Source organism: Bubalus kerabau, chromosome 1, assembly GCF_029407905.1.
Source record: "Bubalus kerabau isolate K-KA32 ecotype Philippines breed swamp buffalo chromosome 1, PCC_UOA_SB_1v2, whole genome shotgun sequence".
Classification (NCBI taxonomy): Eukaryota; Metazoa; Chordata; class Mammalia; order Artiodactyla; family Bovidae; genus Bubalus; species Bubalus kerabau.
In genome coordinates, this window is record NC_073624.1 from 57,568,875 (window position 1) to 57,590,191 (window position 21,317).

The window sequence follows — 21,317 nt, forward strand, 5'->3', positions numbered from 1 at the left end:
CTCTAAGATTTAAAATTTATTAATTAAAAAAGAAAGAAAAAAATACATATTATTTATTCTAGGTGAAAGAAGCCAGATACAAAAGGCCACGTGTTTGACTCAATTTATAGGAAAACCCCAGAACAGGCAAATCCATAGAGACAGAGAGTAGCTTGGGGAGGGCGGTGACAGAGGTTGTAGGAGGAGAAGATAAACAGGCAGAACACAGAGGACTTTTAGGGCAGTGAAAATACTCTGTACGATGTTATAATGATAGATATACGTTATTATGTATGTGCGTGCTAAGTTGCTTCAGTCGTGTCTGACACTTTGCGACCCTATGGACCATAGCCTACCAGGCTCCTCTGTCCACGGGATTCTCCAGGCAAGAACACTGGAGTGGGTTGCCATGCCTTCCTCCAGGGGATCTTCCCGACCCAGGGATCAAACTCACGTCTCTTACATCTGCTGCACTGGCAGGCAGGTTCTTTACCACTAGCACCATGTGGGAAGCCCATTTGTTTATTATACACTTGTCCAAATCCACAGAATACACAATACCAAGAGTAAACCAAAAAGTAAACTATGGACTCTGGATGATCAGTATAGGTTCTTCCTTTATTTAACAATAACAACAAAAGGATCATTCTGGTAAGCAGTACTGATAATAGTGGAGCTATGCACATATGGGGTCAGAAAGCATATGGAAAATCTGTACATTTCTCTCAATTTTGATATAATCCTCAGTTCAGTTCAGTTCAGTCACTCAGTCGTGTCCGACTCTTTGCGACCCCATGAATCGCAGCAGGCCGGGCTTCCCTGTCCATCACCAACTCCCGGAGTTCACTCAGACTCACGTAATCCTAAAACTATTGAATTACAAAATCTTAAAAACATAAAAGTTGATAGCGGTCACTGAGGGCTTGGGGAAGAAAGGAATGGGGAGTGACTGATAACAGATATGGGGTTTCTTCTTGGGGTGCTAAAAATGTGCTGGATTTAGGTAGTGGTGATGTTTACACAGGTCTCTGTACTAAAAATCTCTGAACTGTATACATTTAAAGGGCCTGTTTTATATTATATGAATTATATCTCAATAAATAGGAAATGTGTACTGGGTATAATGAAGATTCCATTCCATTTGCCCAGGAGACAACTGGATACAATGAGGAGAATGGCGTCCAGAGGGGAGAGGACCAGCAATGGTACTTGTCTCTCTTGCCTTGGGACCTTGCCCATCACCCTGTCATCAGAGACTGTACAGCAAGGCCAGCTGCTAAACTAGCTCGCAACAACTTCACCCTTTCATAGTCCCTGTGGTCATATATATTGACAGGGGCGTGTGGCCCCCTGCTGTAAATAGCTTCTTCTATGTGCTTCTATTTCTCCTTTTCTTATCTGCTAACATCAATGGTTATCTCTTGCCTTTTACTCCTTCCCTTTCAATGCAGACTCTTTCCATATCTCCTTCATCTAGTTATCTTATGGATGAATAGATAAAAGCTTCTCTGGCTGGCTGGTTATCCTTTCATTCAGCCATTAACCATCTATACATTGATCCATTATCTACCTCAGGAATCTTCATCATTTTGGAAAGAAAGGGCTTACTTCCTGGCAACACCAACAGAAAAACAGCTCCTCCAAGGAAATAGTCACTATTATCTCCCAGCTTCTGTGACCAGGAAGTAGTGAGTCTCTTCACTTCATATTCCTAGCTGCTACTACAGTAAAGGGAACAAAGCAAGTGTTCATCAAGGCCATGGTCTGTCCAGCTGACCCACAGATATATTATTTTAGCACTTGGGCAATAACCATTTACAGAGTATGATTAGGTCACTGTTTACACAGTGATGAAGGAAGTTGAAACAAATTGTTCAAGAGTTGTCTTGGAATACTATGTGAATTTCAGTTTATTGACAGACATTTATTGACAAATATTTATAGCCAAAACTAGAAGTTACCTACCCCCAAATTCCTTCTCTACAATTTCACCAGTTGCAGATTTATGGGGAAAGAAAGTAAATAGAAAGTAATTTAGCATACAGATGGCCAACAAACACATGAAAAGATACTCAATATCACTCATTATTAGGAATAGAACTACCAACAATACCACTACTGGGCATATACTCTGAGAAAATCATAACTGAAAGAGACACATGTACTCCAACGTTCATTCTAGCACTTTTTACAATAGCCAGTTTATGAAACAATCTAGATGCCCACTGACAGATGAATGGATACAGAAATTGTGGTATATATATCCCCTGAAATATTTACTAAGCTATAAAACAGAAAGTCAGTCCTAATGAGGTAGATAAACCCAGAGCCTATTATATAGAGTGATGTCAAGTCAGAAAGAGAAAGATACATTTTGTATATTAATACATGCATATGGAATCTAGAAAGATGCTACTGATGAACCTATTTCTTGGGCAGACATGGAAACACAAACACAGAGAATAGACTTAGGACGCAGTATGGGAAGGAGAGAGTGGGACACCCAAAGGATGAAAAAAAAGAACAGCTGGTATAAGCAGAAGCATGAATGAATCCCAAACTATTATGCTGAGTGAAGGAAGCATGACACAAATGAGCAAATACTGCATGATTCCACTTACATGAATCTCACAGGAAAGTTCAGTTTCATCTCAAGCAACAGAATGCACATCAGTGGTTACCTGAGCCCAGGAATGGGAAGGGGCAAAAAGGGACACTTTGCAGATGATAGAAATGTCTTATATCTTGGTAGTAGTGGTGGCAGGCTGTCAAAACTCTTCAAAGTGTACATTTAAAATGTGTATATTTTCTTGTTTATAAATTACACCTTAATCAAAATATATGAATTCTCCTGCATCCACCTCTTAATCTCGTATAGCACTCTGTGTCTTCTCTCTGTGTGTGTTATAAGCCCTGGCAGCTACCCTTGTCACCTTCAAATCTGTCCTGTAGGAATTCTGAGGCATCAAGCACTTTACCCACTGTGGTCAGCGTTTACCTTCACGTGGTAACTATGGTTTGTCTTTTCTGACTTCAGCTTTAGTCAAGAGAATGCCCTGGAGAGTAAGTGTTTTGCATCCTTCAAGAAATTCTGAGTCATTCATTCTCCTCCAATTCAGCCACGTGTGCATTTCAGGCAGGATCTCAGAGGACTGTTCTAATGGAGACAAGATATTCTTTCTTCCTGCCCATGAGTGAGAGCAGCTTAGAGACTAGAGATGAGTGCTCCCTCTCTCACTTTACTTCCTTGAGGGGATTTTCAGTTCAATAGGGAAGCTGGTGAGGTTCTTTCCACTTCCCACCCTTCTCCAGTTTGCTTGGCCAACTCCATTTGTGGACAGAGCACATGCCTCTTTCTCTTGAGTTATGAAGATCACACTGACAGAAGGCCAATTTGATTCCTTGCAGAGTGGTTTTATTCCAACCGAAGAAAATGATCCTTATTTTCCAAAAATCTTTCCCTGGGTCAGAGTGTGGCAGAGTTGACTCTTCAGCCTTTGCCAAGCAGTAATTCCAATAAATCAACCCCTCTTGCCTTTAGTGGTATGGTTTGCTAAATGAAAGATTCCTGGCAGGGAACCTCTTAAGAAAAATGTCTGGACTTAGCAATCATTGGAGATACTGGGGAGAGTTCAAGTCACTTTCTGAATAAGAAGAGAAATAAAAGCAAAAATTCAAAAGCAAACCATGAAAGTAGCCACATGAACAAACCCATTGAACTGTGATGTTTTGGATGTGTGTAGCTGCTATTCTGCCAGGCCCTATTTCCACCTCAGGGCTCTTTTTAGGTGCGGCTGTAAGCAGGAAGCAAGTTAGGCTTTACTTGACAACGTTGGACTTCTGAGAATATTTATTAAATGATTATGAACATCTGACAAGTTGCTCTCAGCCGGTGTTAATAATCTTCTACATGAAATATTCTGCTCATGGTTTCTAAAAGCATCAGACAAGATAGTATGCATATAGTTGCAGGTACTCTGTATTTTCCAGATTAATGAGACTACCTTGAAACTGTTCTAGTTCAACAGTTCTGTCCTTATTCCATCTGAGGTTTTCAAAATCTTTCAGGATCAAAAAGATAACTTGTGAAATTCTTTTGTAAACTCCGATATTATAACTAGAATTTGATGATTTTTAGAGTATGCATTAAAAACCTACTAGATAGTAAAAGCAGAGAAGGCAATGGCACCCCACTCCAGTACTCTTGCTTGGAAAATCCCATGGATGGAGGAGCCAGGAAGGCTGGAGTCCATGGGGTCGCTGAGGGTCGGACACGACTGAGCGACTTCCCTTTCACTTTTCACTTTCATGCATCGGAGAAGGAAATGGCAACCCACTCCAGTGTTCTTGCCTGGAGAATCCCAGGGACGGGGGAGCCTGGTGGGCTGCCGTCTATGGGGTCGCACAGAGTGGGACACGACTGAAGCGACTTAGCAGCAGCAGCAGCAGCAGATAGTAAAAGATATGAGCAGGTAGTTCCTGGAAAAAGATACACACATGGCCTTTTATATATATATTAATAATGCTCAATTTCACTTATAATAAGAGAAATACAAATTAAAATTATACTGAGATACCATTTCTTAACTATCTGACAAAAAAGTTAAGACTTTAATGATATCCTTAATGGCCAGACAATGGGAGAAAAAGCACTTTCATATATTGCTGGTGAGAAGGCAAAATGGTACAGCCCATTTGAAGGGAAATTTGCTATTTTCTAGCAAAATTACATGTGCATCAACCCTTTAAGCCATCAGTCTCACTGCTGAAAATTTACTCTGAAAATATACCTTCACACACACAAAAGTTATTCATGACATTATTTGTAATAAATTATTAGGAATTATCCATCTGCCCATTCATGTGTGTGTGGGTGTGTTAGTTGCTCAGTCGTGTGTGATTGTTTGTGACCCCATGGTCTGTATCTTGCCAGGTTCCTCTGTCCATGGGATTCTTCAGGCAAGAATGCTGGAGTGGGTTGCCATTCCCTTCTCTAATGCCCATCCATAGGGCATTACAGATAAATTACAGTATATCTGTACAATAGAATACTATGCAGCTATCAAAAAGGATGAGAAAGATCTCTATAAACTAATATGGAGTAATCTGCAGAATATATTGTCAAGTGACAAGAAGCAAGGTGCAAAAGAAGGCTCATTTTATGCTCTTTTGTAGAGAAAGAAAATATATACCCTTATTTTTGCAAAAAGAAAATCAAGAACAATAAATCTGAAGCTAATGAATATAACTGCCTATAGGGGGTGGGTGTAGGGGTACAAGCACGATTTCTCTTATTAGAACTTTTTTACTAGTCTTAACTTTTAAATGATGTAACTATTTTACATATTCAAACATAAAATTAAGTAAAAAGAAAGATAAAATAAAACCTTGAAAGTGAAAGTGAAGTCGCTCAGTCCTGTCCAAGTCTTTTTAACCCCATGGACTGTAGCCCACCAGGCTCCTCCGTCCATGGGATTTTCCAGGCAAGAAAACTGGAATGGGTTGCCATTTCCTTCTCCAGGAGATTTTCCCAACCCAGGGATTGAACCCAGGTCTCCCACATTGTAGGAGATGCTTTACCATCTGAGCCACCAGGGAATAAAATCTTAACATTAATAAAGAAGTGAATATTAATATATTCTAGATAGATAACATAGTCACACAGAAAAATTATTCAAATACCTTTTACACATAGCACTAAGATTGTACATCCTTAATAGAATAAATCTTAAAATCAAGAGAAATGCAAAGACATCTTGAACTTTATTTAATAGGTTCAGAATTGGTAATGTTGTATTTCTGAAATTACACTGTGTTTATTGTATAATAGTATAAACAGGTAAAAATGCATATATGAAATGGGGAAATTAAGGCTTGGGGCTGTGTTTCATTTGAATTGAGGAAGCATTATTAATTCATCATTGAATTTTTCTTCTAGTTCTGTCTATAAAAAGGGGCCAGAGGCAATGATATTCCAGTAGTAATGAGCATACCTCAAACTCGGTTCTTTGTTTCCAAATAACATTTCCCACTTAAAGAAACTAGGGCTTCTTGCAGACATGGCTGGCTCCAGGTCTGGGGCAGGGAAGGTAAAAGGTAATATGGAAACATCTTGTGGCAGACAGCCAGGAGGTGCTCAAAGGTGAATTCAGCTATATCAAAAGGACAGAGAAGCATCGAACTTTAAAACAAAACACCTGAGTCCATACTTGTTGGGCTGCACACCACAGGTCTGCAAGGCCTGACCTTGCCTAGCTTCAGATCAAAGAAAGAGCCCAGAGTCATCAAGAGAGACATCAGTGGTTTAATGGGGGATGGGGGATCTTACATGTCTGAAGTAAGGTCCTGGAGCAACATCCCATTATGTGCGGTAGATGGCAGACAGGGCATGGTGGCATTCTTCTCTCCTGGGGGCAGGGAGAGGTTACCAGTTATAGAGGGAATTGACTTGAGGTTGGTTCTTCGGTTACCAGGGAAATTGGCACAGGGGCACACTCCTCATCATCAGGCTATCATATTGGATATGCTCCGATCTAGAGTTAGAACAATGACCAGCTGGGGCCAGGAGCAAGTACGTAGGAAGGTCCATTGGGTGATTAGGGTCTAGGTGAGGCAGGTACTGGTGGAGCAGGGGATGTACAGAGAACAAGGGTATAGCCATCTTGGGTGGCCTGACCATATAACAGTGATACTCAAGGAGCAGGCAAGACCCTCACTTGCCAATACCTCCATGTGAAATGTCTACAATTCTGTCCCTGGAGAAACACAATGCTACCACCAGAAAAAGAGAATCTACACAGAGGAGTGCGCGTTTTGTGATTTAACCTTGGGAGTAATAAAACAAATTCAAAACAAGTGAGCTGGATTGAAAACATTAGGACGTTAGAACAGATTTTTCTCAGGGAGCAGAGAGACACGAAAGAAAGCAGAGCTAGGTCAACACGTCCCCCTTACGTAATGACAGGTGAAGGCTTGGGCAAGCGAGAATTCTAGGAGGGGTCTGATGGCCTGTTTTGGCTCATGTGCAGAACCTTGACACTCATTCTCAAACAGGGCCCTCCAGGATGGACATCCTTATTCCACAAAGCCAAAGGCCTTCTTTAGCTCGGGAATTCATGCAGTTAACAAAATGATTTATTGAGCGTCACTGAACCCACTCTGTCAGGAGAACTATTAATAGATGTGGTATAAACTCACCATCCTCACGCTACCAAGGATGTACAGTGGGTTCCAATAAGAGTTTCCAGCCTTCCTCCTAAGGATGTGGTAAGAGAACTTTCTGGGGGCGGGTTTGTCCAAACCCTCAGCTGTGTGTCCTGCGTTGCCCTTGTCACCACAGACACCCTATTAAAGCCTCTTAGCTTTCCTCCAGCACTTGCTCAAATTACGGCTCTTATTGTACCCACTGACTACAGGAGGAAGCATCAGAGTCCGTCCAACTTGCCTTGCCAGATGCTGCTTGTGGATTTGTGACCACAGAGCTTTCTCTCTCTCTCTTGAACCCAAGTGCTCCAGTCCTGCTTCTCTCTGCAGAGCTATCTTCCCCTGGCTCCAGCAATGGTATTGTAGGCATTTTGTCAGCTAGAGGAGCCCTTGAGAATCCTGTTGGCCAGATCTTTCTGAAAATGGATCACCCATCAGAAAGAACAGGGCATCCACGTCACTTCCTATGAAGCTCCCCTAACGTCCCTCAGGGGCCCCAGGTCATGCAGTTACTCTTTAATCACTTCATGCCCAGCATCACTGGGGTGAGGGGGGAGGGCTCCCCAGGTGTTCTGCTTGCTCTGGATGGCTGTTATCCTAATTGACCCAAAGCTGCACAGCCTAAATGTACAGAAGGACAGTTGGAGACAACCTGCAGTTTGCCTGGAGCGCCTTCTCTCAGGCTCAGCTAAGTACACACCAGAAGTTCTGGAGCCGGCTCACCTGGGCTCAGGGGGACAGATAGAATTTCAGGAATTTTGCAGGTCCATTTTTGAATTACTGGTAGCTTGAAATGGGCCTGGTGGGAATCTTTACACCATGGAGGTTGGCAAACACTACAATTCAGTGTCTTTCCTCTCATCCCAGCTGGTTGTTGTCTTTACCAGCTCACTACTGTGAGTAATAGGAAGCTGTGCAGTCTAGATAGTGGAGGAGCTCACCAGTTTGAGAATCAGGCCGATTTGAACTGAAGTCCTAGCATTACACTTACATTACCTAACTTTAGTTTCCCAAAGTAAAACTGAGATCAACAAAAAATATTCTGTTATGTAATGCAATTTCCCATTCCTCTTGTTTCCATTTGGAGAACTTCCATTAGAGTCTGTGATCCCCAAGGTGGGGAGGAGTGACTTCCATAACTGGTGAATTTAGTAGAAGCAGCTCAGCATGTGTGACTGCCATCCTAATCAGATCAGATCAGATCAGATCAGTCACTTAGTCGTGTCCGACTCTTTGCGACCCCATGAATCGCAGCACACCAGGCCTCCCTGTCCATCACCAACTCCCGGAGTTCACTGAGACTCACATTCATCGAGTCAGTGATGCCATCCAGCCATCTCATCCTCTGTCGTCCCCTTCTCCTCCTGCCCCCAATCCCTCCCAGCATCAGAGTCTTTTCCAATGAGTCAACTCTTCGCATGAGGTGGCCAAAGTACTGGAGTTTCAGCTTTAGCATCATTCCTTCCAAAGAAATCCCAGGGCTGATCTCCTTCAGAATGGACTGGTTGGATCTCCTTGCAGTCCAAGGGACTCTCAAGAGTCTTCTCCAACACCACAGTACAAAAGCATCAATTCTTTGGCACTCAGCCTTCTTCACAGTCCAACTCTCACATCCATACATGACCACTGGAAAAACCATAGCCTTGACTAGACAAACCTTTGTTGGCAAAGTAATGTCTCTGCTTTTGAATACGCTATCTAGGTTGGTCATAACCTTCCTTCCAAGGAGTAAGTCTTTTAATTTCATGGCTGCAGTCACCATCTGTAGTGATTTTGGAGCCCAGAAAAATAAAGTCTGACACTGTTTCCACTGTTTCCCCATCTATTTCCCATGAAATGGTGGGACCGGATGCCATGATCTTCGTTTTCTGAATGTTGAGCTTTAAGCCAACTTTTTCACTCTCCACTTTCACTTTCATCAAGAGGCTTTTGAGTTCCTCTTGACTTTCTGCCATAAGGGTGGTGTCATCTGCATATCTGAGGTTATTGATATTTCTCCCTGCAATCTTGATTCCAGCTTGTGTTTCTTCCAGCCCAGTGTTTCTCATGATGTACTCTGCATAGAAGTTAAATAAGCAGGGTGACAATATACAGCCTTGACGAACTCCTTTTCCTATTTGGAACCAGTCTGTTGTTCCATGGTGCCATCCTAATACACGGCACCAAATATCATGGTCAGGATAGCTGCTCGAGTATCTAAAGGTTCTGCACCAAATTCCAGTCAGGGGAGAGATCCCTGTAGCACAAAGCAGTTCTCGGACACTAGCTGGGGGCCACAGTTGAACTCAACACTGATGCTGTCCACCAGGAGAGAGAATCAGACATCATAGGTTCAGGGCTCCACCCCACAGGACTGCCCTTCACATCAGATGCCAACAGCCACATCAAGATCAGATCCACACCAGTGCTTCTGACTGACTGGTGATTAACCAGAAGTTCCCACAACCCTTTCCTAGACTCAATTATTTGCTCACAGAACTCAGGGAAACATTTTACTGACTAGATGACCAGTTGATTATAAAAGGCTATAACTTATGTAAGATATGCACAGGGCAAGGTATGGGGAAGGGGTTTGGGGTCACAGGATCTCTCCCAGCACCTCCACCTGTTCACCATCCTGGAAGCTCTCCAAACCCTGTCCTTCTGGGTTTTTATGAAGGCTTCATTCCAGAGGCATGACTGATTAAAACACTGGACACTGATTCCAACCTCTAGCCCCACCCTTCTCCCCTGAGGTCAGGGAAATGGGGCTGAAAGTTCCAACCCTGGCTCCCATGCCTGTGAAAGTGAAGTCACTCAGTCGTGTCTGACTCTTTGCAATGCCATGGACTGTAGCCTACCAGGCTCCTCTGTCCATGGGATTCTCCAGGCAATAGTTCTGAAGTGGATCGCCATTTCCTTCTCCAAAGGAATGTCTTAAAACTCAGAATGGCACCAGGGCCCTCGCCCATAAGATGCATTTTGGGATAATCTTGGCACCAAATGGTTCATCCTGGGCCATAAAATGCTCCCATGCCTAGATGCCTCTAAATATCACCTCATTAACATAATAGAAGACTTTTTAGTGCTCTCATCACTTACAAAATTCCAAGGGTTTTAGGAGTTCTATGCCAGAAACTAGAACAAAGACCAAATATATATTTATTATAAATCACAATATAATGTACACAGTACAGCCAGCAAGAGGGATGCATGCCTGCCTCCCTCCTTTTGGGACACTTCCCAAACATTGCTCATGACACATTACACATGACACGTAAACATTACACATGACACATGCTTACATCCCATTGGCCAGAACTTAACCATATGGCCATCCTAACTGCAAAGGAAACTGGAATTTATTTTATTCCAGCCAGCCGCACACATAGCTAAAAAACACAATTTCTTTTAATATGGATGAAATGAATAACAGATATTGAGGAGAAATTAATCTTCTCCACCACAACATACAAACACTAGACACAGAGCTTTGCTCACAGTAAGCAGTCACTATAGAGGCTCGACCCTGAAGGGGAGGTTTCATTACAAACTTCTCATTGCTTATTTTGAAAAAAGCTAGCACTGAATTTTTAAGTGAAACAGAATCTGGACCTCTGCATTGTTCTTGCTATCAAATGAAGCCTTCTCTTTTATTCCTCTCCTTCCTTTCCGCTAAGACATTTTCTAGGTGCCTTTCTTGACTCATCCCTTACCAGCCTCTACTGGATCCCTCACTGCAGGGAGCGCTGGCCAGGTGCCATCTGTGAGATCTGGGGTTGTAAACCTCCTTACACCTCTGTTTTCCAAGATGTAAATGGAGGTAATAATTGTATCTATCTTATAAACTTGTTGTGAGGATCAAGTGATTTAAAACTTGCAAAGCACCTGAAGCAGAGCCTGGTCCATAGCAAACACCATATACACTTTATTACGATATTTAACTCTGGCCCATATCATACAGTACAGTAATTTTCTAAAGCGGGATTTTTGTCCTTTATCAAAAGAATTGTATCAGAATGATAGTATAGCCAGCTGAATCCTTTCTCCCAGGAGGGTTTGAGGGTTATTCTTTATAAGTCATCACCGCTATGACATAAATGCGCTAAGCATGACTCAGAAAATCCTTGGGATTATCTATGTCTATTTAAAATTCTGCAGCATTCTATGTCGTTATTAAAGAAAATTCATTCCTTTGTTCATTCAGTGAGCACTATGCTAGTATTAAAGATTCACTGAGGGACAAGTTCCTTCCTTAAAATCCTCACAGTTTACATGATCTGTCTATTCATCTATCTGTTGCTATCTCTCTATCATCTATCTATCTACCTATCTATCATATAACAATGAGAAAGGGTCCATTTCATAGAATCCTTCCTATTACAGATAACTGAAACCCAACTCAGATGAGTTTAAAGCACAGGGAAAATTTATTGATTCATTCATTCATTTACCTAACAATAAATTGCTAAGCTATCTAGAGGTAAATTTTTCAGACATTCCAAAGCTGGGTCTGCATCTTTAGAACTCTCTCTCTCCCTCTCTTGCTTTCCTCTGACAGGCTCCTTTCACATGGCCCAAAGACGGCCCCCAGCTTTGTCTGCTAATTTAACAACCTCAGCTGAAATAAGGAGCCTCTTTCTCAACAGCTCTGGCAGAAGTGCTGAGGCTGGTCTTCTGCGGTCCAGGTGAGTCATGTGCCCATCCCTGAACCACTCTCCAGCCTCTAAACTGGGACTTTAAGCTCAACCACCCACTCCCAGGTGGAGGTGGAGGTGGGATCAGTCCCACCCAAGCCTTATGGATGAAAAGTGGGAGGAGTGACTTCCTTAGTGAAAAGTGGGGTGCTGTTAGCAAAAGAAGGCAGACTGGACACTGGGAAGGTAAATGCAAAAGACACGCACAACCATTGGCCAGCTCTTGATCCTAGAGATGAGGTGGGTGAGGAGCTTCTAAAGACACCCTCATGGAAGAGTTGATGTGTGAAATGGGTTTTGAAGGGCATTTGAAATTCAGCTGACAGATGAGAGAATTTAAAGCAAAGGTAAGAACATGTACAAAGACCTAAGGATGTGATATCTTGTGGCTTATTTGGAGAAATGAGTAGGGTTAGGACATAATTTGAGGAGATAATAGTCAATGTAGCAAGGAAGATGGGTAGGTGTGAAGCCAGTGTGAAGGTCTTTGTGTGCCCCAATGAAGATAATTGGGGCACACACATCTTCACACTTACAGAGATTTCTCCATGGTATTTCACTGACATCAAAGAAATTAATCTAACACAAAAGAAAACTGAAGACAGAAATTATAATTTCTCTTTATATATCCATTGCCTGGCACATGGGCCAAATAAATGTTTGTAGATTTGAAACTGGAATGTCTTTTGAGCTAAATGAGATCATTTCTCTCTACCATATCTACATAGCATAGTGCCTGGTACATTTTAAGTGTTCCATATGTGTTAGCTCTTATGTCTTTGTGGTCATTAGATCAATTTTTGATGATATATACTTGTCTTTCATCATTCCTTAGACTTCAGCTAATTCACTGTTAATTAATCCTCAGAAAACTTGGTATTAGAGTTGGAGATGTATTTAACTCAAACATTATTTTGCAGAATTGTACCTAAATCAGCAACAACATCAACAAACATTTAATACTGCCGTCTGGTGATTTAGAAAATAAGAAATGTAAGTCAACTTTCCTGGTGGCTTAGAAGGCAAAGAGTCTGCCTGCAACACACGAGACCCAGGTTCAATCCCTTGGTTGGGAAGATCCTCTGGAGATGGGATTGGCTACCCACTCCAGTATTTTTGCCTGGAGAATTCCATGGACAAAACAGCCTGGGGGCTACAGTCCATGGAGTCTCAAAGAGTCAGACATGACAGAGGAACTAACACTTTCAAGATAAAAGAGACCCACAGAAACTGCACAGAAAGTGGATCTTCAAGATTGGTAAGGATTGTTTTTTATCTGAGTAAACAAGGTTTACTTTTTAACAAAGTAAACAAACAAACAAAGTAAACAAAGTTACACTTTGATACATTTCTCAGTTAATTAATTTCACTTCTTTGCTGACTTGTCTTCCCATTTTCCCAGAGCTCCTACTGCTGCTAAGTCACTTTAGTCGTGTCTGACTCTGTGCGACCCCATAGACGGCAGCCCACCAGGCTCCCCCGTCTCTGGGATTCTCCAGGCAAGAATTCTGGAGTGGGTTGCTATTTCCTCCTCCAATGCATGAAAGTGAAAAGTGAAAGTGAAGTCACTCAGTCGTGTCCAACTTGTAGCAACCCCATGGACTGCAGCCCACCAGGCTCCTCCATCCATGGGATTTTCCAGGCAAGAGTACTGGAGTGGGGTGCCATTACCACTCCTCTTGGGATTATCACTGTAAGCGTACAATGATCACAAGGTTATGAAACTAGACTTTAACAGGAATCACTTAAAACATTGAAAGAGTAATGATGTATAGAAACAGGAATTCCCTCTGAAGCCAGAATCCCCATGTCCCCGTCATGTGTAGTGGTTGGAGGGGCAGAGAATCTTCCAGGCATATTTCCCACAGATGTCTCTGTGGGACATCTTTGGTGCCCCTCTTGCCTGCCCTAGGACTTCATTTCAGGCTTGCCTCTGTCAATCGTTTTGAAACCCTATGTTTACACTTGATAGCCTTACCGGAGGAAGAGAAGAGAAACCATTCATTGTTTCAACAAATATCTATCAAACACCTGCAACATATCAGGAACATTCTAGGAACTGGGGTTACCAAGCCTCTGCCCTCATGGAATTTTTATTCCCATGAAGGAACACATATATTATGCAAATAAAAACATAATGTGAGATGGTAATAATATCCAATGTACATAGATAAATAAGGCAGAGAAGGTGGGGAGGGGAGGAGGGAATGGGTGATCAGGGAAGGCAGCCCTTTGAAGATGAAATTTGAACAAACACCTGAAGGAGATAAGGGAATAGCCATGCTGAAGTTGAGGGAATACTGTTCCAGAAATTGGAACAGCAAGTAGAGATGTCTTGAGGAGGACTGTATCTCATGTGATCGAGGAACACCAGAAACCCAATATGTCTAGGGTGGAAGGAATGAAAAGGAGAATAGTAGATTACCTCAAAAGGGACTAGACATGGCAAGGACCCTGTCGGCAGCTGGGAATATCCACAGTTGCTTCTCTTTGCAGACACCTCATGTATTAAATATTTCCTCTGTGTGCTGTTGCTTCCCCCTTCTCCTTCCTTCCTCAGCAGACATTTCCCCTTCTCTTTCACAAGGATATTGTCGTCTTTACAGCACAGAAACCCACTCCTCCTTTTCTAAAGCAGCCAGCTAATTTTTTTGTAGGGGAAAGAGCATCTCCCCCATTGCTTGTATCAGTCAAAGTGCTCCCCGCCCACTGTCTCTGCTCAGCCAGTCACACCATCTGACCCTGGGATTAGTCTTCTCCAAGATGAACTGAAGCTTAATCGACTTGACTATGGTTCCCAGAAAATACTGTCCAATAGCTTTGGGTCCCTGGTTCCCAAAAGCTGTCCTGTCTGTCCTTTCTGGAACTTGACTATCCAGCTCTTCTTTCAAGTCCCTAATCTAACCAAGTACGTGCGTGCTCAGTCGTGTGACTCTTTGCGACTCCATGGACTGTAGCCTGCCAAGCTCCTCTGTCCATGGTATTCTCCAGGCGAGAATACTGGAGTGTGTTGTCATTCCCCACTTCAGGACATCTTCCCAACCCAAGAACTGAAATTACATCTCTTGTGTCTCTGCACTAGCAGGCAAATTATTTAACACTGAGCCATCTGGGAAGCTCCAATCTAACCAAGACCTTCCAGTAAATTCATTTTTAACTTAACAAAGTACTCCTAACTTATTATCAATCCATTCTCGCTCTTCTTCTCATCATGACTCATATCATATGGTCCCCATTAATGCTAGGTTGTGGACTTGTGGGAACTTGTCCTTTTATAGCTTATAGTTTGTCATTATAAAACTAAATTTTCAATCTAAAAAAAATGTTAACATTTCCCAATTGATTTATCAAGATGGTTTTTTAAAGTATTGTTTGCTATAATTTGACACATTAGGAAAAAAAGTTATCACCACTACAAGTGATAGAAATTTAAAAAAATTCTTAAAGAGAAGGAAGGGATTAGAACATCATGATGAAACACACAAGCTCTAGAATCACACAGATTTGAGTCTGCAGTTCATCCCTGCCATCTGGTAACTATACAATCTCAGGCAAAGATCTATCTTTGGTTCCCCTAGAAGCAGACCCTGAGATAAGGATTCCAGTGCAGACACATATCTAGGAAGTGATTCCAGGAAACTCCAGTAGGGGAAGAGCGAGAGAAGTAGATGTAGCCAACAGAAGGTTCTTTAACCAGACAGATAACTATGGAGCACAATCCTGCTAGGAGTCTCTGAAACCAGCCTAGAAATTGCCCCTCAGTTCTCTCCCAGCCAAGGACCAGGGAAGCTGTGATATTTATACACCAACTCCATCAGTCATTGGGTAAAGGCTGCCATGGAGGGGGTGTGTTGGAATGGGGAATGGGCATATTCCCCAGCACATCTGGCCTCTTCTGGGGCCAAAGAAACATATATAGACCTTGGCGGTGGGAAGCCAACCAGTGCCCATTGCATTGGTGGCATGGGATGGGGTACTGACAGCTCTCACCACACTACTTAGCTCTGAGGCATCAGCTTCCTTGTGTGTAAAAGAGAATAATAATAATAGCACCTCACAGGGTGCTTTTGAAGATTTAAATGAGATGATGCATGTGTAACTGCATGGCAAATGAGTACACAGAAAGTTTGAACATGTGACCATCTGAAAGACACAAAGAAGGAAGCACATGGAAAATCCAAGGGGAAAAGTAGGGAGAAGTGGGAGGGGGTGAACAGAAAAAAAAACCAAAAACAAAAAACTCCTATGAATTAAAGATACAAAACAGACCTTGTGAAAGAAGCAATATTCTCAACACATTCTAGCAGCAAACAGGCTTCTTGCAAAGAATTTCCAAGAGATTTGCTTCTTGAGAGACAGGAAGAAAGTTTGAGCAGCAAAACCCTCTACTTCCTGAAAGTGGGTAAATACAGTGAGTGAAAAGAGAGAAAAAGGGAAAGAATCTATTTTTCTGAAATTCTGCTTCTACTTTACTGTCTTTACCAGCAAGGAGGGTAATTAGTTATCTCAATATGACAAGAACACACATTTCTGCCTTTTCCAAGAGGGAAAGAAAATTAGTTCATAAAGGCATTTTAAAAATGAAATGAAAGCTCTTTTACTTACTTTAAATTAATTTTTTTGTTAGTTTTTTTGTCATGAGCCTGGGTTCTGGGTTTTTTCCCTTCCCAACAAGTCTTGCCTGGAAAACCCCATGGACGGAGGAGCCTGGTAGGCTGCAGTTCATGGGGTCGCAAAGAGTCGGACATGACTGAGCGACTTCACTTTCACTTTTCACTTTAATGCATTGGAGAAGGAAATGGCAACCCACTCCAGTGTTCTTGCCTGGAGAATCCCAGGGATGGGGGAGCCTGGTGGGCTGCCGTCTATGGGGTTGCACAGAGTCTGATATGACTGAAGCAACTTAGCAGCAGCAGGAAGACCCTGGGTCAGGAAAGGAGGGGCCAAGTGTGCTTGAGGCACACAAAGGGAGCCTGTGTGGCTGGAAGGGCCAGAACCTGGACACATCAGAAGATGCCTTCCCAGAAACAGAGGTGGGCCTGAGACGAGGCAATGGCAGGGAGGGAAGAAGAGGAAGCAAAGGAGAGGAGACGAGGGAGTGCAAGGGGAAAGGGGGAACTGAGCAGATGATGGAGCAATGTGATCAGACTCACATTTCAGCAGGATCCCCTGGCTGCTGATTTGAGAACAGAGAACAGGCTGTTCAGAAGCAAGGTTGGATACGGGAAGCCTGTGGAGGGAGGCTCTTGCAACAATCCACGTGAGCGATGACGTGGCCTGGACCTGGGTAGGCGTGGTGGAGGTGCTAAGAACTCATATTCTGGAAATACCATGAACAGACAGTCACCAGAATTTGCAGATGAACTGGATGCAGGGCCTGAGAGAGTAGGGATGAATCAAGGGAGACTCAATTTACTTAGTCAAAGAACCTGTCCTACATGCCAGACACTGTCCTGGACAATGAATACAACAAACAAAATTCCCGCCTTCATGAAAGATTTTGATAGTGGGAAAAAAACTGACCATAAAAAATGTAAATATTCAATATGTTGGGCTCATTGGGTGGTGGTGGAGCACTATGAACAAAACCAAAACAAGGATAGGGAATGTCAAGCATAGGGACTGCAATAATAAAAGAGGATTTGGGGGGAGGCCTTGCTGAGAAGGTAAGATCAGAATAAACATCAGAGGGAGGTGAAGGAGTGAACCGTGTGGTTATCCTGGGGAACAGCAAGTGAAACACTCTGAGGTTTTGAGCACATTGATTTAATGATGCCATTTAGACATCAAAGTGGAGCTGTCAGGTGGGTAATGGGAGGCATATTTGCTGAGCACACCTTAGTGTTTCTCCTGGCTTTGGGCCCACCCTTTTCCAGGTCAGGTGGTTCACTGTCCTGGTTTCCCTGGGGCTGAGGGGTGTTCCAGGACAGAGAACCTTCGGTGCTAAAACCAGGACAGTCCTAGGTAACAGCTGCTCACTCTGCCTCCAGGTCATCCTGCGTCTTGATATCAGATGGATGATTCTAAAATCTAATGCTAAAAAATGGATCCAAAAAATCCTTCAGTTGTTCCTTCTAGCATGAAAAATCAGAGTTAAAGTTCTATAAAATCCTGGATGGGAGTCCTTCCCACACTGGCCTTACAGTCTCTCCTGCCCTCCCTCACCAGCACCCCACTGTCTATCAGCTGCCCCCATAGCCAACACACCGTTCCCCACAAGCCTGCATCATCCTGGATAAATTGAGCTATTTTGACTCCCTCACCACCGCTTTCCTAGGTCCTGTTCTCTAGGCCCATCCCATCCCCCGCCCTCCACTTCACTGTGTACTTCTTGTGCTTAAGTCTCATTTCAAGGGCGACCTTCTAGAAGCCTTCTGGGCAGATATAGATATTGTACGTGCATGTCTACGGGGTTTGCTGTGTTGTGCTAAGGGCTGAATCCAGGTGGACTGAGTTCCAAAGCTTATATATTTTGAGAATGCTCTTTAAGAAAAGTAATACAAATTACAAAGACAGGTGTAAGAGTGAATATTTAGAAGTGACACACACAAATGAGGAGTCCTGAAGCATCACAGTAAATTGCCCTCTGGTCCCACCGTCTCCACCCCACATGGAAACTGGAAGCCCCCTTGTCTGTCTCCCTCTTCAGACTGTGAGACCCTTGGGGGCAGAAAACTTACCTGCTGTGCCTTTGCATCCCAAGTGCCTGGCACGTGGAAGCAGCTCAGCGGATGTTTGTTGACTGATGAAATGAATGGTCAGGCTGGTGGTGACAGAACACCGATCTGAGAGTCAAATTCTGATTGTATTATTTATTTATTACATCGGGGTATAACTGCTTTACAATGTTGTGTTAGTTCCTGCTGTACAACATGAGTCAGCCATAGGTATACATATATCCCCTCCATCTTGAGCCTCCCTCCTATCCACTCCCATCCCACCCCTCCAGGTCACCGCAGAGCACCAAGCTGAGCTCCCTGTGCTATACACTGACTTCCCAGTAGCCACCTATCTCACGGATGGTGGTGTATATATGTCAGTGATACTCTCTCAACTCATCCCACCCTCTCCTTCTCCCACCCTGGGTCCATGAGACCATTCTCTACGTAAATCCTGGTTTTGGTGACACCTGCCTCTGACTAGCTGTATCACCTGGAGGCAAGGAACAAGGAACTTAACCTCCCAGATATTAAAAGATGTTTAGTGACCTACCTGGGTGAAGTGGCTAGGTAGACTGCCTGGCAAGAATATATGCTCAACACATATCCATTTCTCTTTTCCTATCCTTAGGTTCTGTCCGCCCTACATCAGTCACAGGCCGCCGGGGCTGGGATACAAGCCAGGAAGCCCACTGCCTGTGAAGACATGAATCCGTTTAGCTCCACTGTAGTACATTTCAGGACGACGATCAATGTTTCAGCTGAAATATTTTCCCTGCTGCTCACGAGTTAAGATTATTTAATTGATCTTTTAACCCTCCTATTTGTCTGCAGGTCAGCAGGTACATCCATAATCTGCCACTGTGCTCTTGGAACTCGGTCCAGAGTCTGTAAATAAGGATGGGAGAGTGCTGTCTCTGCTATTTAACCCAATCAATGTTATTATTTTAAAGGAACCAATTTCCTTCCTTATAAACCCAGGTATATAATAAATAAATAATTCAGCATCTCTGAAATATTTATCATAGGCAGGTAGCATTCTGCTCTCTCAGAAAAGCAAGTCATCTAAGAATCGGATGCCGTTGGGTATCAGCACCTCCACTAATCATGGGGACTGATTGCCTGTTGTTTTCCATCATTTGTCTGCTGCTCACAGCAACCTTGGGAGTCAGGGAGGGTGTCTCCTTTTTGAAGATGAAGAAACTCAAGAGGCATTAAGTACCTTTACAGAGTCAGTAAGTCTGGTAGACAGTATTCTAATGATTCTCTTTCTAACTCTCTGTGCAGGGCAAGAACTACAGTCCACTTTGTAAGCGTTAGCTCTTATAAATGACAACAATTACTGCGATTTCTTTCCAGAGAAGCCATTTTGTTTCTCTGTACTGCCGGGATGGAACCAAGTACTTATTACACCATGCATCACGTCTGACGCCCATCCCCGGGTCAGTAGCCAGGATCCCAAACCAGCCTGTTGTTTTCAAGGCTGAATCGTGTGTTTGGACCAACAAAGATCATCAGATGACTGCACTGTGCATTTCTTTTCAAAATCTCTGCTTTTGAGATGACCTGGCTCACGCTGGTGTTTGTAAATGTTATTCAGGTGGCTGTTACAGTCACACACTGCTTTTTCTTGGATGGAAATCACCTGTTGTTGATGCTGATGATGGTTAATGCCACGATTAACCCAGCATTTACTTCATCCCAAGGACTGTGCTAACAACTTTACAAAATGTCATTTAGTTCTAAGAAAAAAACTTTGAGGTGGATGTTAATGTCCTCATTTTTTAACTGAGATGCTTGAGACCCAAGAAGTTGCACTAAATAACTAGTTCTGAACCACATAGGGAATAAGTAACCAGCACAACCAGGATTCAAACTGGGATCTCACCAATCATACAATGGATGCCTCGAGCCACAAGGATACCTCCAGTGGGAGAAGAATCAGCATACGCCGTTAACTAGCATGAACTCTAGTCATATTTAGGAGATATCTATATTTCTAAGCTTAGGGTATCCATCTGTGTATCCACCCATCTATTTATCCATCCATCCATCCATTCCCTCACTCACATAGATTGTCCCCTTTGCCTGGAATGTTTCTCTGCTCTCCCTGTAATTGTGGAGCAAACCTCCTTCTCATCACTTAAGTCTCTGTTTTAAGTTTCACCTCCTCCTGGAAGTCTTCCTAGCCTGACTGTCCCATCTCCGTGTTCTCATGGTGCTCTGTGTCTCCTACTCAGGGGTGGATTCACATTCTGAGGGGTCTGAGCCACAAGGTACAGTCAAGGAGAATGACTTATGGTGTGATCGAGGGTAGAAACATGAATTAAAGAGGGCAACTAGACCTTAACTTCATCCTCTTCAGGTGTTTGTTTTTCTGAATACTCACTGTAGCATAATCACAGTCCTCTAGAGCTTAATCCAAGTGTTAAGCTCTAAATGTCCTTTAATCCAAGTGTTGGAATTTTATTTCTCTAAGGTACTGAACCATCTCGGCTCTAAGTAGACCAAAGTTCAAAAGATTTAAAATTATAATTGTGATTCAGATTTGAGTTCCTGAGTCTTAGATTCAGCATCCCTACAGTTGTAGCCAATAGAAATGTGAGAGCAAAAGTCCTGACCTACCAAGGCCCTAAATGCCAACACCTGTCATATCATGTCAGCGGTCAGTTTGATTTGCCCAGCCTGTGTTTATCAGAGCTACTTCTGCTTATACAGACTTTGTTACTGATAAAAATCAGATCACAATAAATGTTACATTGTGATATTATACTGTGTTAATAACCCATGCGAAACTTTA

At 42.9% G+C, this 21,317-nt stretch overlaps 2 long non-coding RNA genes across 4 annotated transcripts; one reads left to right on the forward strand and one right to left on the reverse strand.

Annotated features, from left to right (window-relative positions):
- Positions 1-578: 578 nt before the first annotated feature.
- On the reverse strand, positions 579-20,999 carry LOC129649061 (uncharacterized). 3 transcript variants are annotated; one of them, XR_008712951.1, is made up of 6 exons: positions 20,406-20,999; positions 19,071-19,213; positions 18,539-18,621; positions 17,012-17,235; positions 6,308-6,386; positions 579-4,458 (listed from the first exon to the last, which is right to left on the reverse strand). It is a non-coding gene; the product is annotated as an uncharacterized LOC129649061 (long non-coding RNA). The 3 variants fall into 3 exon arrangements; XR_008712950.1 differs by having other exon boundaries at positions 19,740-20,999; XR_008712952.1 differs by lacking the exon at positions 20,406-20,999 and adding an exon at positions 19,614-19,662.
- LOC129649070 (uncharacterized) lies at positions 11,996-19,606 on the forward strand. The gene is made up of 3 exons (XR_008712957.1): positions 11,996-12,205; positions 12,779-13,116; positions 19,149-19,606. It is a non-coding gene; the product is annotated as an uncharacterized LOC129649070 (long non-coding RNA).
- Positions 21,000-21,317: the final 318 nt, after the last annotated feature.